At 36.0% G+C, this 23,528-nt stretch overlaps 2 pseudogenes; both read right to left on the reverse strand.

Annotated features, from left to right (window-relative positions):
* LOC132182513 (signal recognition particle 19 kDa protein-like) overlaps positions 1-23,528 on the reverse strand; it is a 46,952-nt pseudogene that overhangs the window by 15,539 nt on the left and 7,885 nt on the right.
* LOC132180552 (dirigent protein 2-like) lies at positions 3,721-4,266 on the reverse strand (annotated as a pseudogene).

Below are 23,528 nucleotides of genomic sequence, written 5' to 3' on the forward strand. Positions count from 1 at the left end.
CATAGTACACGTAGCATATCCTAGGGATTTAGGCCGTATAAATTGCAAGTGTTTTCTACTTTTCTAAAATTCGGTTAAGTTATAACCTCATATTATTCTATTAAACATCACTAAGATTCAATGTAATTAATTATACTAATAAGACATGCGGATTTTTCATACCATAATGTTTACCTAATTATATGAAAATTGGCTCGCTCTTAACAGTATATGATTGTACTTCCATTATCAAATAGTTTTTAAGTCAAACGGTACCTTTCCAAAAAGAACGGGATAAGATAGCGTGCTGATCAAAACCAGTAGTGCATGCATTCGTAATATATAAAAAGTCATCATCACTCCAGCTCAAGTTGTGAGTATATTATATTTATATATACCCCTTTTTAAGTCTTTATTATGTGAAAACGTTAAACGCAGCCATCAAGTGCTTTATCTTTGGCCACTGAGACATTTAGTTTGACAAAAAAAAAAAAACACAAATCCTCAAACATTCGTGTCGTTGAATTCATATCACTGAGTACTATAATGTTATATATTGTCTACTGAGAGTTAAATATAGTTTTATTAATATTTGCGCAAATATCTTGTTTGGGATTCCGTCAGCATTGACTCAATGTGTTTGGGGTTTTAGGCAAAACTTTAAAATTGAGCTTTATTTTTTTAATATTTAAATATTAATTAAATAATATTTATTTTAATATGACAAGAGATCTTTACCTAATAAGCACCGATTTCGCACTTAGTTATTTTTTGTTTGAGACTAAAATTACCATTTTGCCCTTACTCTTTGTTTTTTATGCTTAAATTAAGCATGCTTATTTTCGTATTTTAGCATTTTCGTAGATTGCAAAATAACCATTTTAGCCTTTTTGAAATGTGAAAAAGTAGAACATTTTAACCTTTTGTGAGGGGCTGAATTTCTGCAAAATAACCATAACAGACAAGTCTGTGAGATTCTCAAATTTTTTTTTTTCGTTCTTATTTTATAGAGGGTCTTAATATTATAAACAAATAATATTATTTTTTTTAAAACATGTTGACTGTTGATGGCCTCGTGGCCGTTGTGCAGAAGGCCTTCATATTATAAAAAATAATAATATTGTTTTTTTAAAGCAGGTTGAAGGCCTAAAGAAAGCATGTTGGAGCTTTGATATTATAAACAAATAATAATATTTTTATTAAAGCATGTTGAGGGCCTTAAGAAAGCATGTTGATGAGACTCTATGTAATTTTTTTTTCACCTTATTAAAAAATATTTTAGACCTTAAAATTTTTTTTTTTGAGCTTTAAAAATCTAAACTCTAGGTGCCGACCTAACTTGCCTAGCAGTTGGGCCGGCCTGGACTCCGCGAATGTTGTATATATATTGTCTAATATTCACTGTACATGGGCAAAAACTAGTATAGAAAGCCAAAGATCGAGGCTTGAATTTATTGCATCCCTTCATTCTTTAATGAAAAAGCAAGCGAACAAAACACGTACAGAATCGTTCTCAACCCATGCATCTTTTTGTTTCTAGCTCCGGCCAGAGATCATACTTCACAGTGCTCAAAACAATTCTCATTGAGAAAATGAATATATAAAAATCATGTGTTGATTGGTAATCAAACTGAAAATTTATCCTGCCCCAATTATAAATAGAGACCATATAATTTTTTTTTTTTTTTAACATATACCAACAATTAGAGGTGTTTATATAGCATAGCTTGATAAAAAAAAAAAAACATAGGCTTAAGCTTTTGGGTTAAGTGGTATAATGTCTTAACATGCTATATTATAGGTTCACTAAAAGACTCTCTAAGACATCAATCTTCCAAACAAGTGGTATTCGAGCATGGGGTAGTACTGTAATGATAGAGTGACACATACACAAAACAAGAATCTTTGGAGTGGGGACAAAGGTTCTAACTCACGCAAAGCCACAAGTGGTTTTGGAGAGGGCTCAAGAGATTGTTAAGTATTCATATGTGAGTGTAGAAAAGTTAATTTGAATCCCACATTAAAAAGATGTCACAAGTGTGAGTGATTAATATAATATTATAATTATCTCAGTTCGGAAATGGTACTCATCTTCCTTATCTTTACTATTAATTATTGTCATTAATCTTTGGTATTAATTAGTTTAATTATCTATGTATAATTTTGTTCCTGAATTTGAGATTTTAGTATTTTTTCCTCATGATTATTTCAAACTCCATCTTTGTCTAATTATTTTATGTTATTTACTATGATTGTCGTCCATTGTATAATATTTACCAACCGTTCAAGTTGCATTACAACATGGAAATCAAATACAATGTTGCGATTTTTAGGAAGAAGAAAATGGAACTTTCCACTCAATGCAGTATTGAAAATTTGATATGAATTAAGAAAGGTTTATCAAAGAGATTTGTTTGTTTTTTTATTTTATTTTTATTTTTTTTATGAATAAGCAAACTTCATTAAAGCTCAAAACCAAACCAACAGGTAGCACCAATTTACAAGCCCTGCAAAGAGCAAAACCAAAGCCTCACATAGGCCTATCCACCTAAACTAAGCAAAGACAAACCCTGCAAAAAAAAAAAAAAAAACAACCAGCCACAACTCTTAGACCAGAGTAGGCCTTACAGAAACAAAACTAAACAACAAAACACCACAAAATCACATCATGCAAAAACATTTTATATCAACAAATCTGTAGGTAAATTCTATAAAGACACTAGCTAGGAGAAGATTCTCTCTAATCTTAGGAAAGTTACCCTTCCCAATTATCCTAGCTTTTACTTTCCAAAGAATTCTTTTCAGCAGCTGATCTTCAGTAAGCTGCTGAAGAGAATTTCCACATATGCCTGATTAGTATTAGCCGCTTTGGATTCTTATTGATGTCTTAACGGGGTTAGGTTAGGCTATGACTCAGTCAAACTTTAGGTAGGATAGCTACAATGAGAGTCATGAGACTCTTCAGCCTACCTTTTTTATTAAAAAAAAAAAATGAGGAGGTTGGTTTCAAACATGCATTGGAATCCAATACAGGCACATTCTTTTGTGCAACTCAAAGTTGATCCAGTCCACTCATCCAATACTACTTTCTATATAAACGCGTGAGGGAAAAAAATGCTAGGATTTTTCATGGCAAGCCTAGTGTATCATTGATGTTGTCTTGTTTTTGACATGTATTCGGTCTAGTGACTTTTGCTTCATGAGTTGTAGTCTCTAGCCGATTGAGCTACCTATTGGGGACATCACCAATATTGTCTTAGACATTTTGTTTAGTGTGAGATCTAGAATTAATTATTGTATGATTTTTGTCTTTCTCCCTTAAATAAAAACGTGATTAGATCTTGCGGTTTGTCTAAAAATATATTCAAGATGAGATGATTAGTAGCTTATTTCTAGTTACTTAGAGGAGAAAGTCTCAATTTCATTCTCTTCTCCTTCTCTCATACAATTTTATTTTAAAATTAGCTATTAGATATGCAGTTTTGGTGAATATAGCAGTTCTCTATTTTATGAGATGTTTGGTTGTATATATATATATATTGTGCAACCTAATGGGTTTTCTTTGGGACCCTAAGAAAAGTCTGTATCCTATTGTAAACTTGAGTTTTGTTTAATGCATTTTTACTCATAATTAAAAAAAAAAAAAAAACACACACACACACACACACACAACTTTTCCACTTGGTTACATTATAAGGTAAATTTGCGATATTCAAAATTTGGGCCCGTCAATATTTTCCACTAGTAATGCTGCACTGTCACGTTGCACCGAATAACAGCGTGGTGAGTAGCAACATGGTAGGAATACGTCTCAAAGGTAGCATAGCCTCCAGCAAACCGGAATTTCCCTGTCCCAGCCACCACTGAAACCTCTCTAACAACCTCAAATTGCTTGCTAACTCCTTGTATTTACAAGGTACTTCCACTGTATTCCTTATTTGTGAACACAATTGATATCATCACATGTGAATTCAGCCCATCCAACCCCGCTGTCACGTACATGCCTTGTGCACGGCCAACTTCCGGTGAATTTGGATCTGCGCTTTCGGTGATAAAGTCATCAGTGACAAAGACGGTTCCGAATTGGGTGAATGTTTGAGCCTTGCCGGCAACACTGGCAACCGGGATGACTGTGGCATTGGTGGCGCTGGGGGCCGAGATGTCTTCGAAGTACAAAAATAGATTGGTTTCTTTAAGGTCGGTAGCTTTTGCTGAATATATGGCCGTGGCTAGAACCAACACCAAGAATAAATTGGGGAGTCTTTTTGGTAGAAACTTTTGTGCCATGGGTTGATTGTGAATAAGCTAGCTATATAGAAATGACTTTTGAGTAGTTTGTATTTCTGAGTTAGTGTTATAATCTTTATTTATAAATATTTGGTGAGGGAGATGTTTTTTCATTCATCTGTGGCTGGAGCTAGAAACTAGAAGAGGGGATTAGGGAGCTTGTTGTCTAGTTATCAAATGATTCTATATTTTGTTATCTTGCTCTCTTATATATTAAAGAAATCATGGAAATGCGATAGAATTCAAGTATTTCTGGCTTTGTTTACTAGTTTTTGTGCATATCCATTGTACATTGTGAATAAAATTAAATCATGTAATGTGACATATATTCTTGAACATAGAAAAAATATGTACAAATAGTAGTAAAATTATACCTTAATTTGTTTTCTTCACAATGTTAAAAACAGTCAAATAGTTTGAATCTGATTCAAAACCTTCTAAGAAATTGAATCTTCAGGTTTTACTAATTAATTGTATGAACAGTTACAAGTTATTACTTCAGTACCCCTTGCCCTTGGAAGCTCCAAGTAAGATGTTGATTTGAAAATGAAGCCGAGATGTTTACCATATATAGATTGTTCATTAGTGTTCAATAATGCAATCTCCTTTTAAACAACGTTGACCATTCGGGTAGTTGATATTTTAACTACCCGTTTAAACTATTCTATTAGTGGGTTTATATTGTTTATATTTCATACAATTTGTGTACACCGGAGCCCCGATCCGGAGATGAGAGTACCGTAACATGTACAAAAAAATATAAAGAAAAAGGCAACCAAAGCCTATTCTATTAGTGTTCAATAATGCATGGGATGATGATAACATGCATGGATTCGTATGAGAGAGAATTGAATTAATATCAACGACGCGCGATAAACAAATAGACAAGGAATGTGATCGTATCCGTTTAAACAGGGAGAGGTAGGTCTCTTTCAATGTGGCTTGCAACTAGATTGATAGATGCACGGCAGTAAAGAGCGAAAGGGTTTATATGGATAAGAGAAATGTTATGGGTCAATATTATTTTTTTATATTTGACTCATCTCATTTTATAAATCAACTATTAAATTTGTAAAAATTTATGTGAACCCACAGATTTGTGAACTTGCAAGAATGACGAAGGACATATAAAAATTTGTGGTGCAGTGACACGGTGTTCAAGGGCCGTGATTCACAGCACACCAGGCCAATTTTTTTTTTTTTTTAATACTAAAAAAAAAAAAAATTGACCGGCGTGCCGCGTTGTGTTTATCTTCACCCGGTGCTCAATGGTGTTGCCAAGCACGTCAGTGGGTGTCAAGTTGTCAACACATATGCATACTAATAATATGAATGAAATATCTATAAGAAATAATAATAATAATAATAATAATAATAATAATAATAATATGAATGAAATACTCCGAATGCTTCATCAATCGATATTATCCCAAGCAATGATGTACATCATCCATATAGAAAATGAGGAAAAGAGGAGGTGGATAAGGGAGAGAGAGGATGTGACCCGGTGGTTGCGGAATATGACCAATTTTTTCCTAGTGCAGTGGTAATTAGTGACTAATCTCTTAATTTTTTTTTAGTACTGATACTTTCCTTGGGTAATGTTTTGGATTTCTCTCTCTCTCTTCTATTCAATAAGGAAAAATTAAATTACACATGAGAGAAGTCTTTCGCACTATTAATTCTTACAGAAGAAAGAGAAGGATAAGTAATGAGTCTTTTGTGCTTGCTTAATATTTTGGTATTGATATCTATGATGTTTGGATTGAAATTAAATTGATAATCCAAGCCTGGGTGATAAAATTGAGATTTTAAAAAAAAAAAAATTTGGAGTCTAAATCAGAATTTTCATATTGAGTTTCACCTATGACCAAATTCTAATTATAAGAAAGAGAAATAGCTTTGACCATAAAATATAAAAGGTGAAAATAGGAAGCATTAGAATTACATGCCACGGTTTAGAGTTTATTCTATTAAGCATATGAAGTTTGTACATCAAATTCAAGAGCATACCGTACTAAAAGTCAAGGACCATTTTCTCCAAGCTCACATACTCCCAACAAGCTAGCTAACAACCTTAATTCACATGCTCACGGCTTTTCCGACCAGTAGAAATGCAACACTAGACTACTATATTTGGCTAGTAAAACCACACAAAAAGATTGTTCTCTCTGTCATTAGATTCTTCTGTTTCTAATTAATTTCATTGGACCATCTCTTGACTAACCGGAAGCCGAAGCGAGCTATGTCCGTGAAGACCAATGTTCCTATTATTGTCAGCGCCCATCGTGAAGCATTTAAATGAGTAGGTCCAATCATGAAAAGCCCACAAGTATAAATTGCAGCCAAACAACGCACAGCGATCCCCATCAATGCTTTGAGTGGAAAGTCATCCATAACCAAAATAATCACCATAAGCGATGCGAAAAACCCAATAGAGTTGGGAACCATGAATGGAAGGAAAAATCGTAAATTGGCTGATATATTAGCGGCAGTGTAATCGTCGCCGTCATAAAGGCCACCGGGAGGACTTAGTATGGCTTGGTAGGTTATAGTTGCGATAAGTACAGCAACAAGAAGCAAAGCATTTTGAGTTTGTGATGGTGACTTTTTCACTTCCTTTGCTAACATGTTCCAAACTCTCCAAGGGTACAGATGTGAAATCTCATGTAATAAGAACTGTCGGAGAGTCTGGGGAGGCGGTGCCTGCTGGAAATAAAAAAAGATAGATGCACAAGCAATAGTCTTCTCTCTACAACTATTAGGATGAGAGAGGTAAAACAAAGATATATTCTGGATAAAACTGATGTAATAATTCATTAATGTAAAACATTTAAATAGACTACAATTAAACCACTTACTCCTAAAAACAAGGATCCACTTTAACTACTACTAGAATAACATGGAGCACTAAGTAACTAAACTCCTAGACTTAAGGACTCAACGTGCATACAATTAAGATAATGCTGAAACAAATAACAAGCTATTAAATAGGAACCACTAACCCACTACTCAACAAACAAGCTAAGTAATAAGAACACATTTTGCATTATCTCTAACACTCCCCTTTAATGCATAATGTTTACAACTCCTAACAATTCTATAAAATAAAAGAATTTATCTGAAGGAACGGGCTTTGTGAATATATCCGCAAGTTGCTCATTTGTAGCACGGTATACAATCTTGATGCTTCCTTTGCTAACCAATTCTCTGATAAAATGATGCCTTGTCTCTATATGTCTTGTACGGTTGTGATACATCGGGTTCTTTGTCATTGCAATGGTGGACTGGTTGTCACAATGAATAATTGTAGCTTCCTGTTGATGTTGCTTCATGTCTTCTAATATTCTCCTTAGCCAAACAGCTTGACAAGCTGTCGAGGTTACAACAATATACTCGCTTCAGAAGATGACAATGCAGTAGATGGTTGCTTTTTTGAACTCCATGCAATTGCTCCTGAACCAAGATTGAAGACGTAACCCGTCGTACTTCTACGGTCATCCAATGAACCTGCCCAATCACTATCGGAAAAACCACACAATTTCAAATTGTTAGCATTAGTATACAAAAGACCATAGGAGCATGTCCCCTTTACATATCTCAGCACCTTTTTGGCAGCACCATAATGAAGCTTGCTTGGACTTTGCAGGAATCTTGACAAAAAACTTGTAGCATACATTATATCCGGCCTGCTATTTGTTAAATACAACAAACTTCCTACCAAACTTCGATAATCACCAACATCAACCTTTTCTTCTCCATCATTCAAACTGAATTTCTGATTGGTATTCATAGGGGTCTTCATTGGGTTGCAATCATGCATTCCAAGCTTCACAAGAAGATCACTTGCATACTTCTTTTGAGACATATAAATTCCTTCATCACATTGCTTCACTTCCAACCCAAGAAAATAACTCATCAAGCCAAGATCTGTCATTTCAAACTCACTTATCATAATTCTTTTGAATTCCTCCAACAAAATAGCACAGTTACCGGTGTAAATAAGATCATCTACATAAAGACACACAATAAGCACCTCACTAGCCCTTCTTGTTTTGACATACAAGGTTGGCTCACTTTCACTCCTTTGGTACCCATGTTGCTCAAAATGACCATTAATTCGATCATACCAAGCCCTTGGTGCTTGCTTGAGGCCATAAAGCGCCTTTGTTAACCGGTACACTTTCATCTCCTTACCTTCCACCTCATAACCTTGTGGTTGCTGCACAAACACTTCTTCATCCAAAACACCATTTAAAAATGCTGATTTGACATCAAATTGATAAACACTCCATTTTTGGTTAGCAGCTACAGCTATAACAGTTCGAATGGTATCAAATCTAGCTACCGGAGCAAAAGTTTTTTCAAAATCAATACCTTCATGCTGCATGTAACCTTTTGCAACTAGTCGAGCCTTGTACTTCTGAATTGTGCCATCTGATTTGTATTTAATCTTGTAGATCCACTTTAACCCAACAACTTCTCTTCCATTTGGCAAATCCACAAGCTCCCATGTCTTGTTTTTCTCTAAAGCTTTAATTTCTTCATCCATAGCAACACACCATTCTTTGTTTTGAACAGCTTCTAGAAAGCTCCTTGGCTCATTAACCTGTGTAAAATGACATCTTTCACCTTGCTCATATATCTCTCTCAAGTCCTTCACTTTTCTCGGTGGTGATTCAGGGGAAGAGAAAGATGAAGAACCTGACGAGCTAGATGGGCTGTTTCTAGGTGTGAAAGGACTTGAAGGATTAGATGGGCAGCTTTCCCCTTCATGCTCCACTATCTCATCCACCAAGTTATCATCCTCTTGGATTGTCAAAGGAAAATGTTGTTGCTTATTCCAATTCCAAGCATTTTTCTCATCAAACAAAACATCACGACTAACAATTAGTTTTTTTGTGAGAGGATCATAACACCGATATCCTTTAGTCTCCATACTATAACCCATAAATATGCACTTCACACTATTATCTTCAAGTTTATGCCTCTTTTGAGAAGGAACATGAACATAGGCAATGCAACCAAAAATCTTAAAATGAGTTACCTTGGGTCTCCAACCATGCCATGCTTCAAAAGGAGTTTGATGTTGCAATGCCGATGTAGGACTTCGATTAAGTAGATAGGCAGCTGTATGAACAGCTTCAGCCCAAAAACTGTTTGGAATTCCTTTGGCTTTAAGCATGCTTTTAGCCATTTCCACAATGCTTCTATTTTTCCTCTCCGCAACCCCATTTTGTTGAGGGGTGTAACTAGCTGTCAATTGCCTGAAAATGCCAAAATCTTCACAAAAACTGCCAAACTCCTTGGAGAGAAACTCACCACCACGATCAGTTCGCAAAATCTTCAAAGAGTTACCACTCTGTTTCTCAACTTGATTCTTGAACTTCTTGAAAATTGAAAAAACTTCAGATTTTTCTTTAGCAAAATACACCCAAGTCATCCTGCTATAATCATCCACAAAGACAATAAAATACTTTCTGTTGTTAAGTGAGGGAGTTCGCATAGGCCCACAAACGTCTGCATGCACCAATTCAATTTGTTTTGAGGCCCTTCTTGCTTCCCCCTTAGGAAAAACATTGCGATGATGCTTTCCAAATACACAACTTTCACACAAAGCATCAACATGTTGAATTGAAGGCAAACCATCCACCAAATTATTTTCACCCAAAAACTTCAAGCTTCTAAAATTTAGATGTCCATATCTATGATGCCACAACCAATTATCATCTAAAAATGAAGCCTTAAGTGCTTGTTTTTCCCTAGCAATATTAAGAGGAAAAATTTTGTTCTTAGCCATAGGGACATGGACTAACAAATGCTGCTTGGTTTTGTCTTTATACACATAGCATGATAAATCTTCAAAAACAAGACAATAACCTTCTTCTAAAAATTGCCCCACACTTAACAAATTTGTATCCAAATCAGGAACATATAAAACATTGTATATGCTGTCCATTTCACATGAGTTCAGCTTTATATTACCTTTGCCATGTGCTTCAACCATGGTTCCATCACCCATCTTCACTTTGCTTGTAACAGATTTGTCCAAGCTAGCGAAGTCTTCTAAATTGGCTGTCATGTGATTACTGCACCCACTATCCATATACCAAACATTTGGTGTACCTTCTTTAGCAGAATAACAAGCAAGAAACAAACTTTCTGTTTCATCTTTCTCTTTTTCCTCAGCAAAGTTTGCTTGTTTTTCTTTGAGCCTACAATACCTCTCTATGTGGCCATAATTCTTACAATAATAACATTGAGGCTTACGGTAAGAATTTTCACCTTCATCACCAGTTTTTCTTCCATTGTGATAGTGGTAGTTGTTACTTGAACGTCCACCACCTCGTCCACCTCTTCTTCCACGAAAGAAATGGCCTCCACGCCCTCTTGTGGTTGAACCCTTGCCTGCAAATTCACTATTGCCACCACTTGTTTTGCCTTTAGAAAACTGTAATTTTGTATGAAATGCATTTTCTATGGAATTTTCTTCATATCTTTTCATCCTGTCTTCATGAGATTGCAATGAACCAAATAATTCATCAACCGTTAGCACACTTAAATCCTTAGATTCTTCTATAGCAGCCACCACATGATCATACTTCTTAGGCATACTTCTCAAGATTTTTTCAACAACTTTCTGATCAGATAAATTTTCACCAAATTTTATGATTTGAATCACAACGTCTAGCATATTAGAGAAATAATCATGCATAGACTCACCTTCTTTCATCATCGAACTTTCAAAATTTCTGCGAAGAGTTTGAAGTTTGATAGTCAATACCTTGGCATTACCTTGATACCCATTCTGTAATGCATCCCAAGCATCCTTCGACTTTGTTGCAGCAGCAATTCGGGGAAAGATGGATTCAACCACAGCTTGTTGAATGAAAAACAACGCCTTGGCATCTTTCTTCCGAAGCTCTTTGAGTGTGTCTACGGAAATACCAGTTTCTGAATAACCTTTCTCTACTAAATCCCATAGGTCTTGGGAAATAAAGTGAGTCTTCATCTTTGTACTCCAAATGTCATACCCAGCTCCTTGAAAGAGTGGGAGTGATGGCTGTGAAGGGTTAACACTGTTGCTTGCCATGAACCTGGCTCTGATACCAGATGTTGGAAATAAAAAAGATAGATGCACAAGCAATAGTCTTCTCTCTACAACTGTTAGGATGAGAGAGGTAAAACAAATTGAGAACAAATATATTCTGGATAAAAACTGATGTAATAATTCATTAATGTAAAACATTTAAATAGACTACAATTAAACCACTTACTCCTAAAAACAAGGATCCACTTTAGCTACTACTAGAATAACATAGAGCACTAAGTAACTAAACTCCTAGACTTAAGTACTCAACGTGCATACAATTAAGATAATGCTGAAACAAATAACAAGCTATTAAATAGGAACCACTAACCCACTACTCAACAAACAAGCTAAGTAATAGGAAAACATTTTGCATTATCTCTAACAGTTCTGTCCAGGTGGTCGACGTTGCTGCTCGTGACCGGCTATGGGTGGCAATGGCCCGTGGGTGGGGGAGAGGGAAGATGGAGATGGAGGGAGAGATTTGGGGATTTCAATTTTGGGTGAAATTTGGATTTCCTGAAATGGGTTGTAGTCGAGCAGCTGGGTTTGCCGCCGTCTGAGCCGAAGCAATGGCCTGAGAGAGAGAGAGAGCAATCCATGCCGGAGAAAGAGAGTCGATTGCAGGAGACAGAGAGAGAGAGAGAGAGAGAGAGAGAGTGTCAGTTGTCGGACAGAGAGAAAGAGAGAGAAAGGGTGAGGGTGAGGGTGAGGGTGAGGGGAAACACTACGTGAGGGTGAGGTTCAAATTTGGGTCAAATTTGGAGCTCAATTTTTTTCCCCGCTGGATATGTGAGCAATTCGATTTTTTTTTTTTAAAAAAAAAGACGTGTCATGTGCCACGTAGGCAGAGATGGTAAGTAGAATGATAGGAGAATGCATGAAAGCATTTCTCGGGGTCTTGGGATCGGACCCCACAACTGGCCCGCATCTCCCCCTTTTTTTTCTCTTCTTTCTCCCTCTTTTTTTTCCTCTCCCCCCCTTGCTGCACTACCCCTTCTTCCCTGCTTCCTCTCTTTTTTTCTCCGGCCGGCCAACACGACGTCTTCTTCCTCTCTTCCTCTCCCACGGCCAGCCATTTTTTCTCTTCAGCGAACTCAGCTCCGGTCTCGTATCTGATCCAACGTCGATCGTCCCAGCTCATTTCTTCTTCCCCGGCCAACCATTGTCCTCTGTCTCCACCGGCGAACTCAGCTCCGGCCGGCCACTGGTCACCATCTCTAGCTCAGCCTATTTATATATATATATATAATGAAATGTTTAAATTTAATATATATTATACATGTATAGATAATATTGTCATGAATATTTGTTAATATATAGTTGTTTTAAATATTTGATTTTCAACTTCATTTTTTTTTTTCATATTATAGGTATATATATATAATATATAGTACTTACATATATAGGATTGTTGTACATAAACATGCATGCAAATTATATATTTAATGCTACGTAATTTGTTTAGGAAAAATCTAAAAAAAAATCACAAAAAATCATTCACATTAGTCTCCTTAAATATAACCTACACCATTGAGTTGCTAGAGGTCTCTCCTCTCTCCTCTCTCCTCTCTCCACTCACGCCTCTTCACTTTCCTTTTCCTTCCAAGAAAAACTACCCTTCCTTCCAAATCTCCCATGTCCTCAAATCTCTCTGACGTTCTTCAACTTCTTCACCTTCCTTCCTTCCAATTTCAAATCTCTTAATTTTCACCTTCCCATCGCAGACCCACGCCCCTCATCTCACGTCTGCACTGTGAGAGAAGCTTATCTACAGAAATAAGAAGGGATTGACTCTCAACAAAAGGAGACTGAGAGAGAGAACAAGATTGGGAGAGATTTGTGGCAAAATTTTGATCTCTCTAAAACTCAAAGATTTGAGGCAAAAAACAGAAATTTGACCCGCACCCCTCAAATCTCTCTCATGTTCTTCATCGTCTTATAGTGGGAATCATCGGTGCAAAGTTCTGAAGTCGTTGTCAACCAAAAGTGGTGGCGGTGAAAAAATATGGGGAGGAACAAATATGCCTCCAAGATGAGAGAGAGTGTGAGAAACAGAAACGAGAAAAAAAAAATGAATAAAAAAGAAAAAGTAAAAATAAAAAATAATATTTTAATGGTATATGAAAATATTAAGGAAAGCTGTTGTGGAGTGTATTTGTATAGAGATCAAAAAGTAGTTTTATTCCCTAAATTTAGAGAAAATGGTTAGGTATCTATTGCTAGTGTTCTTAGCCACTTTGGCTAGTCAGATGTGGGGTTTTTTGTTTTTTTTTTTACTAAATGGCTCAATACAAAAACTATTTTGTTGAGCAAGATGTGAGTGCTCCAACGTGTAATTTGCAAGAGACATGCCACGTACATATCATTCTCTCAACTATCTTTTAACTATATTTTTATGCAAATTTAATGAGTCAACCATTGGATTTGTCGACTCATGTGAGTCCCACAAAAATTCAATGATAGATTCATCCATTCACCATATGGAGATGGTTGAAAGATAGCTGAGAGAATGATTTTTATCATTTCTCAATTTGTAATTCATGCCCTATAATATAATTTTTATTTTACTATCCCAATTGGATTAAGCGTTCATAGCATCTCTAACATATAATCTAAAACTTCTATATTGTTTACATTTAGTTAATATATATGAAGCAAAAATTATGTCCACCAATTTGTCTTTCCTTATTTAAAATACATATTTAGCTTTTTATTAGTTACTTTAGGGCAATCGCTATAGTTTATCTATTCCTTTTTGTCATCATTTATTTGTCTTTTTTCGGTACAATCATTTCTCTCTCCCGTCTCTTGTTGGTTTAAAACACACGATAAAAAATATTTAAAAAATAGAGAATAAAAAAAATAAATTAGAGTTTGCATTGAATAAATAGAAGGTAAAATAGAGACTAATGCTTTTTTAATGAGTTAAAATGCATTACATTGTTGGAAATGTTCTTAAAACCAATTGGAAAATAAATAATGAGATTATGTGAAATAGAAGGTACTAGGCTTCCCCATCCCTCCCCCCACCCTCCTTTCTTTTTTTCTTTTTCTTTTTTATATTCCACCATACAAATTGAGAGGGTAGCTGAACCTCCGCAGCCGGTAGTTGAGAAGAATGAGAGCTCTGCTGGGGCCAATGGGTCTGCAGGGGCAGGGGAAGCAGTAGAAGTTAAGGTGGTGAGTAAGTTTGAGGATCCCAGATGGGTCGAAGGGACTTGGGACTTGAAGCAGTTTGAGAAAGATGGAAAACCTGACTGGGATGCTGTTATTGATGCTGGTGAGGTTTTGGGTTTGTGTTAATTTGGCTTCGAAGTACTTTATTTTGCTTTATGGTCTAGGATTTCGTTTGTTTCCAATCTGAGTTTGAGTTTGTTTCTTCCACACTTCTGCACAGCTTGGGTGTACCGATGTTGTTTGTTGTTTTGGTTATTATAATTTTTTTTTTCTATGGAAACTAGACACATACGACTTGAAAATTATAAATTTTAGTGAGCTATAGCTATCTTTTCTCATGATCTGTAATGAAAGCGTTCACATGAACTCATAATAGGAACACTTAGTTGTGATAAAAGTTATTCTTTTGACAAATGCAACCAATATATGGTGGAATATAGAAATACTCTGCAACAATTTCAGAATTAGCTAGTGTGTGACTGCAACTCTGCCAAAACAAAACCAAGGGAGAACTCACATTTGATTGCCTACAAAAGGAGACCATGGTGCTACTATTATGTTTGAATGGGCTAAAGACAAATATTAATGGGGCTTTTTTTTCTACTTAGTTGGGCCTTATTAAATGGAAAGAAGAAAAGCCTTCTGACTCTTTTCAACATTGAAATCCACATAAAAAATAAATAAATCTTAAATTAATAGAAATACTTTCTCTTTGGTTTATTTCCTAGCCGCTCCATAATCGAGATCAAGACCACGAGCCGTTAAGCATTAGATATCTTTTATACCAAACACATTAGCATGTATATCAACTATTAATGTCGACATGAATGAATTTATTTTTATATTTTTCTTAAAAGAGCATAACTACTCGACTTACTTCTAATTGGCATTTTATAATTTTCTCTTCTATCCATCAAGTCTCATGTCTCCATAACATTTTTTACATTGAAACCTTAATCGTCTAAAATTTGATAAGCGTTCAGTACTCTTCAAAAGAAATTCACGGTTTGTTTCATACATACTCAATGCAAAAAGTACAACATTGAAAAAGGAAAGACCAAATGACAATAGGGAAAACTCCTTCTTTCAAATCTTGTTCTGCAGCCTCCTCATGCACTTCTTCAATATATGCCTCAACAAAGGATATTTTTTCCAATATTTAATTATCCTTTATAAACCCTAAGTGATGCAGGAGAAATTTGAGAAAATTGATATTTTAATTATGTATGTGTTCAAAACTAGATTCCAGTTCAAAACTTTTGATAGATCTATTGCAATTTTTGAAAAATTTTGCTTCCATGTAAATAATTTTTTTTTTTTTTGTACATTTAATTGAAAATTTTCAATTAATATTTTTTTTTCAATTAAATTTTGATTTGCTGCTGGGTTTGGGTTTTTGAAAATCATATTCTATGATATTCTTTGAAAAAAATATATATATATTTTTGTTTTTAATAATTTTGTAAACTTTAGCAACGTGTTAAACTTGAGTCACTTGACGTATTACTAAAACTTTAGTAATGTGTCAAATCTGACACGTCACCAAAGGGTGACGTGTCAAAAATTCACACATTACTAAAGTCTCAATAGTGACACCCCATTTTTTGACCCGCCACACATGTTGCTAATGATACGTCACTAACAATTAGTCAATAAATCTCAACTTTTTGTAGTGAGATGTCCATATTGACATCAACTCCTTTCATCTTTCTCGAGGGCCTGCACCACTTAGAGAGCATCTCCTTCTAGGACCACCCTAATTATGTTAATGTCTCTAATAAACTACTAAGAAAATTGTTAATATTTCCTAATAACAAAAATATTCTTCATAAAATTAAAACAAATTCTTAAAGTTATATAAATAAATAAAAACTAGAAATTAAAAAAGAAACTGGTAATCCCAAATGTGAAATGAAGACTTTTTGGTCTTGCGCGCAATATATATATATATATATATATATATATATATATATATATGTGTGTGGTATATATGTGTGTGTGTGTGTGTGAGAGAGAGAGGTCTTTGTTGCCATGCATTTAGAACGAATTGATCACGAATTAGTTGGTTGTTGAACAGTGAAAAGTGTTATTAATTTCAACACCGATATTTGCATCCACATAAATGAGCCTGAACGAATTAATGACAAATGTGAAATGAAGACTTTTTGGTCCTTGTTGCCATGTATTGTCAAAGCTCCAAATTAGGACGAATTAACCACAATCAGTAAGGAAGTAGTTGGTTGTTGGACGTTGGAAATTAAAGTGTTATTAATTTTTTATTTTTTTTTAGGGAAAATTAATCTGATTTTAGTGGTCAAGAGCATAAAAGCTCTTATAATCACAGAACATACAGTTCTGCAATATTATAGTCGAAGCTAAAAGATTACACATCAAAAAATAAAAAATATAACAAATCTTACAATGAAAAATCAATTTATGACGTCAAACATCCGTTATCACAGCCCGATCTTCAGATTATAGAATAGATCTGCTAACGCATACTCATTTTGGGAGCACAAAAAGCCATTTCTCAGGTATGAACAAAAAACTCACACCCAAACTATTCCCCTCTCGACCCGAAAGTTAGAAGCATTATTCACGTCCTCAACCCAACGGCTAGAACCATAAAATAAAAACAACAACAACAAAAAACAAAAACCCCCACAAGCAGTAGTGGAGAAGTACGTCATCGTAAATATTAAAATGCTTTGATAGTATGTTGGAATAATTGAGAGATATAGAAGAGCGGAAGAATAATAGGAAGAGCAGAAACACATAATGGACTACATTGTATTGATTCTTATGTTATGATAATGAATACAGATACCTCTACTTATAGAAAGACAAGTAACCTAATAGACTAAGGAAAGAAAAAAAGATTTCATTGATGGGTTGTACTATAGTACATTGATATCATTGTCACAACTAAAGAAATCGATAGCCACATTTGCATTATAACCTAATTAAGAGAACTACTCACAATTGGGTCCTTTGTAATTGATAATTTATATAACGCAATTTGACCTACTATGTATGGTCTCAATGTAGACTTAATTTACAGATTATACAATAATAAATTATATAGCAGTTTAGTTTTTGCCGACAAAGACACTAAAAAAACCAAACAAAAGCTAGTTAATGTGGACAAACCCATAAGATTCCAATTAAGATGTAAAAAATAAAAATAAAGCGCACGGGACATCCTTTACGCTTCATTGTTGGGAAAATTTGGAAGCCTCATAATTTTGTGCTAATTCACCTTACACTGTTTACAAACTTGTGATGTTTTAGCATGTCATTTGTAAGTAATTACACTTTGAGGTTCCAATTCATTGTGAAGATGGAGTTCATTTTTAAGCCTGCTTATGAATAAAAATTATAATCTTGAAGTGATACTTAAGTTTTGGGATAACATGAACTGTGCATGATGTTTGTGGGTAACATTTATGGAAAACCCTCACGAGACTTCACTCGTCCTCTAAAAAATTCTTAGGGGTTTAAAAGGCTTGTTACATATGCTAAATGCAGTCGTACATCCCACGAAATATGGATTTATCATTCTGCTCTCTATTTTTCACTTTTGTTGTTAGTTTTGTATTGCTAAGAAACTAGCAATATGTACTTTTGGGGGTGTGTTAAGCGCTAAAATATTCATATTTTCAGCCCTTAACTTACATGTTTTAATCCTTTGGTTTTAGTTAATTAGGTCATTTTAATTCATTTTTATGTTTTTCATACTTTTGTAGGCTTTTGGAAGAAAATGAAGTAAATCGAGAAGATTTGAGCTCAAAGAGAGAAGATGAGAAAAGTGGGAGCCCGTGACACTGCGATTGATCACAGGTTTACCTGCGATCGAGTGCAGTACCAGAGAAGACATAGCATGAAGCAGGCCACGAGCGCTCGAGCGCACAACAGGAGAGGCTCGATCGCAGACCTGCGATCGAGCGCACACGGGTTGCGATCGATCGCACTCGTGCGCAGGAGACACATCAAAGTTGCGGCCAGATTGTCATTTTTTCATATTTGGGTTTTAAAATCCTACAAAATTTCTAGGTTTACTAGTTTGTCAATGACTTCTAAAGCCTATAAATCCCTTAAGCCTCTAGAGCAGGTATGCTTCGTAAGGAAAAGAATTGGAGCTCTTCAAGTTCAAGTTTTGGGTTTATTCTTTTCCGTTCTTTTATTTTATTTTATGAAGATGTTTAACATCAACTTTATGTGTAACTAATTTATTTAGTAGGGTTAGATTGAAGCCCTAGTTATGTTTTGTTAATATTCAATATTGGCGCCTTTGCGATGATCTTGTTATGATATCTAACTTAATTAATACCTAGTTTCATGAATTCCTCATATGTGTATGCCTGATCAACATGTGCATGTGGTATGGACTACTTAGTTAAATCAATTTGGATGACCGAGTCCTGAGTTTAACATAAGTAACAAAAGTAATCCACACCGGGTTCTTGGGTTAATCAACATGGGGAACCGGGAGTATACACCAATTCCCAAGGCCTCATGTGTTTGTCGATTTCCACTGAATATATGTTTTTCTAAATAACAACTTAGTATACACCATGCTCAATCCTTTAGGGAAGAAAAGAGTTAGAGTATACACCAATGCCTAACTCATTGCTTAGGAAAATCTATAGCTTAAAGAGTATATACCCATGCCCTCAGGTTGACAAACATTAGATAGACATAACTTGATCAAAACATTGGCATATTGATATATTAGCTTAATATAATTAGTGTTGGATATCAAAGCCCTACATTTTTATCATTATCAATTTAAATCCAATCTCTAGTCTTATTTTACTTTGGGAATTGAATTTAGACAAGATTCAGCAGTCCTCGTGGGAATGACTCTGTATTTGCACATTATACCACTATGTTAACCTCGTACACTTGTGGGTAAAATATCCAGTTATTTGTCTATTAATTTAGGTAGGTAATTGTGGAACAAGACCGAGGCAGTCCTAATTTCCACTCAAGTTTTATAGAGTTGGTATATGTTGCGCAAAGGATTCAATCTCCAAAAATTGTCTTCAAAATTTTTAGTTAAGCCTTCGGCCGTGTGATAGTTGTTTTTATTTTTGTTCTTAGGGTGAGTGTTTGGATGAGTAATTATGTATCTCTACTTGTCTACGTCTTCCAGGTAGTGTCGTTGTTACTGGATACAGGATTTGTTGATTTAGACGCCAAGAATTTAGAGGGTGATACAGTATTTGACATCTTGGCCAAGGTGGACAACCAACGGATCAGTGATATGCTCATGCGACGGAAACGTCCTGCCAGATGTTTAACTGCACTTGGATATTGCTTCAATAGACTTCCATTAGTTGCATATTGCTTATAATTTCCTCTCATAGTACTGCTACGACAATGTCGTGTAAATTTGATCCAAACTCTTGAGAAGTGTGGCGTAAAAATGCGTCGTCAGCAAACAGTTATAACAGAGGAGAAGCGGAATGCCTTGTTGGTTGTTGTTGCACTGCTGAAAACGGTCATCTACCAAGTAGCACTAAGCCCTGTAGATAAGCAATACAGTGAGTTCAACTGCACAGCCCCAGTCAACGCTACCGGGGCCAATCAGCAATTCAACTTCATAGCCCCGAATCCGATCAACGCTACCGGTGCCAATCAGTACTTCAACTGCACTGCCCGCTTCAATGCTAGCAGTAGTGAAGTTAATTCATCCCTACACCAATATGAAGTTCCGTTCTTTTTGTCAAACACTCTAGGCTTTTTCCTAACGAACTTTATACTTTTCTTCCTCCTCCCTCCTGATGATTTACTTGGATGCCAGCTCTTCGCCCTTGTTCTATTCCTCTCTCTTTGCTATTGCTCTTCAACTCCGGTACTAAATGCTCATTCATTTATACACGTTCTTGGTCTAGTGTTGTTTATTCCACTTTATTTCTTTCCTTTGATACCTATGGTGGCTATGAACAAGCGAGTCGAACATTTTTCTTCCGATATATTACAGAGTGAAAGTGTTTGTCACAACATTAACATATAGGATGGGTCGATCGGTGGCATGATGCTAATTCCCCAACACAGTTATATATATATATATATATAAATGCATGCATGCCACCGCGAATCTTCTCTTTCTTACTCATATATCCGCCATCCATCCTTTTCCTCTAATTAATTATATATTAATTGTTGCTTGCTTTCTTTCTACACAATCTTACCTTCCTTCTCCACAAACCAAACCTTCCCCACGGCTTCTCTTCTCTCTACACTAATCTTCTCCTACGTACCCACTAAAAGGAAAACTCACAATTTGATTGCTTATAAAAGGAGACACCCTGGCGCATGCTACTATTATGCGATAGAAGCGAAGAAGAAGATGAAGTCGTGTCAACTATTCCAGTGAGAATGCTACTTTATGTTAAGTATGACTTGAATTAAAAGTCATGGTGGGACCCAATGATTTGTCTCCTTCTTCAAGTAGGAGAGGTTTTTTGGTTCAACCGGTTTGCTCATTTGCATGTGGGTTTTGGAGACCTTCTCGTATGTGTATTTGGACTCCTTGTTTGACTTATAGTAGAAGTCCTAGACCAACATGTAAAAGGAGAGTTAAGCTTCTATATAAGGAACAAAGCACAAGGTGAATTTGTGTGTGCCAAAAACGTGAAGCACCGAAGGGAGGAGAAAAAGAGAGAATTTAAGAGGAGGTACAAGGGCAGCAACGGTGTTTTCTTCTTGGTGGTTTTTGGAGGAGCCAAAAACAAGTGATTAGAAGAAAAAGGGTGCTGCAGAGTGAGAGAAGAAAATAGAGATCAGCCGCCATCTGTTCCAGCAAAAGAAGAGTTTGTACATCTGTCTTTTGTATTCTATTTTTGGAATAATCTTTCTTGTGTGATAGTGAGATTTAGGTGTATTGGGGCTTTGGGATTTGAGTGATTTTCTCTCGACTATTTTTGTACTCCATCTTTTGATAGTGGATTTTCTCCGGGTCGTCTCCGCCAATGGATGTAGGCTTGTTAAGCCGAACCACTTAAATCTTTGTGTCGTGTGTGATTGCTTATCTTTGTTATTCCGCATTCTTCTTATTTTTCGCATCTCACGGGTCTTGGGAAATAGGATTAATTTCCTAACAACTGGTATCAGAGCTGTTGGTTCGAGTGGGAACGATGGCAAGTGAAGAAGGAAAGATGGGAATCGAGAAGTTCGACGGCAAAGATTTTGGGTTTTGGAAGGTACAAATTGAAGATATTCTTTATGGGAAGGATCTTCATCAACCTCTTTTGGAAGAACAACCCGACGACATGGATGATAGCGAGTGGGCTCTTCTTGATCGTAAAGCCCTGACAGTTATCAGGTTATCATTGTCAAAATCAGTTGCGCACAACGTTGTAAAGGAGAAGACCACAGCAGGTCTAATGGCGGCCTTGTCAAGCATGTATGAGAAGCCATCGGCTAACAACAAGGTGCATCTGATGAAGAAATTGTTCAACCTAAAGATGGCAGAAGGGGCTTCGGTGGCACATCATCTCAATGAGTTCAACACCATCACAAATCAATTATCCTCGGTGGAAATTAATTTTGATGATGAGGCTCGCGCGTTGATCGTCTTGGCATCTTTGCCCAATAGCTGGGAAGCAGTGATGATGGCTGTGAGTAACTCTGTAGGAAAAAGTAAACTGAGCTATGAAGACATCAGGAATTTGATTCTCAGTGAAGAGGTTCGCAGAAAAGATGTGGGTGAAGCCTCTTGTTCTAGTGCTGCTTTAAACTTCGAGACTCGGGGCAGAGGACAAGATAGAAACTCTGGTCAAGGCAGATCAAATTTCAGAAAAGGGAGAAGCAAATCCAGATTCGGACAACAACCTGAGTGTTGGAATTGTGGCAAGACTGGCCACTACAAGAAGAATTGCAGGGAACTACGGAAGGAGACTGAGAGTGATTATGCAAATGAAGTGACAGAAGAAGTATATGATGCCCTACTTCTATCTGTTGACAGTCCCCTTGATTCTTGGGTCTTAGACTCAGGAGTATCTTTTCATACGACAGCGATCCGTGAAATTCTCGAGAACTATGTTGGTGGAGACTTCGGGAAGGTGTATTTGGCTGACGGAACGACGCTAGATGTTGTGGGCTTAGGCGATGTTCGCATTAAAGTTCACAGTGACTCGGTATGGAAGCTACAGAAGGTCAGGCATGTTCCGGAGCTGAAGAAGAATCTGATTTCAGTAGGACAGCTTGATGAGGAAGGGCATTCAATTCATTTCCACGGTGGAAAGTGGAAGGTCAGCAAGGGAGCTAGGATTTTGGCTCGTGGTCATAAGATAAATACTCTCTATATGACCACGAACAGCAAGGATACAGATGCTGTAACAATCTGATCTCATATAGCGGAAAACTGTAATTATCAATACAAAAAAAATACTGTTAAAATACTTTCCTTTATACAAAAAATACCCAAAGCTATGTCGTACAAGGCATTTATACAAATCTATCCGACAGTCTAAACTCTAGACAAAACTAAACCAACTTGGAATCTCTGTACATCTCAATATGAATCTCTAATCACAACTGCATAATTACCTTGATTTTCCATTCCTGCAAGCACTACAAAAAAACTGTGAAGTAGTGAGTCAATTGATTTCCGATAATATAAATCATTGTTGAATCATATATAGCAAAATACTAGACAAGTTATAAAACCACAAAAATCTGTATTATTGGATATCAATATCATACTCAGTAAGTAAGAATACTTACAGTGGATTACATGAATGGATCATCAAAGGTAATTACTTGAAACCCGTTCTGCTGCAGTTGGTCCATACCCATAACAATCCCTTCATTGACTTTCTCTCTCTCTCTCTCTCTCTCTCGCCTAAACTCTCTTTCTTCCTCTTCAGCTCTCTGTCTTAAATTTCCCATCTCACTCTCGATTTCTCTTGTGTTCTTTCTTTCTTGTAGCGCTTGGTCTCGCCCTTTCTCTCTCTGTTCTGAGTAAACACTCTTAGAAAGAAGA

This window comes from Corylus avellana, chromosome ca5 (genome assembly GCF_901000735.1).
Source record: "Corylus avellana chromosome ca5, CavTom2PMs-1.0".
NCBI lineage: Eukaryota > Viridiplantae > Streptophyta > Magnoliopsida > Fagales > Betulaceae > Corylus > Corylus avellana.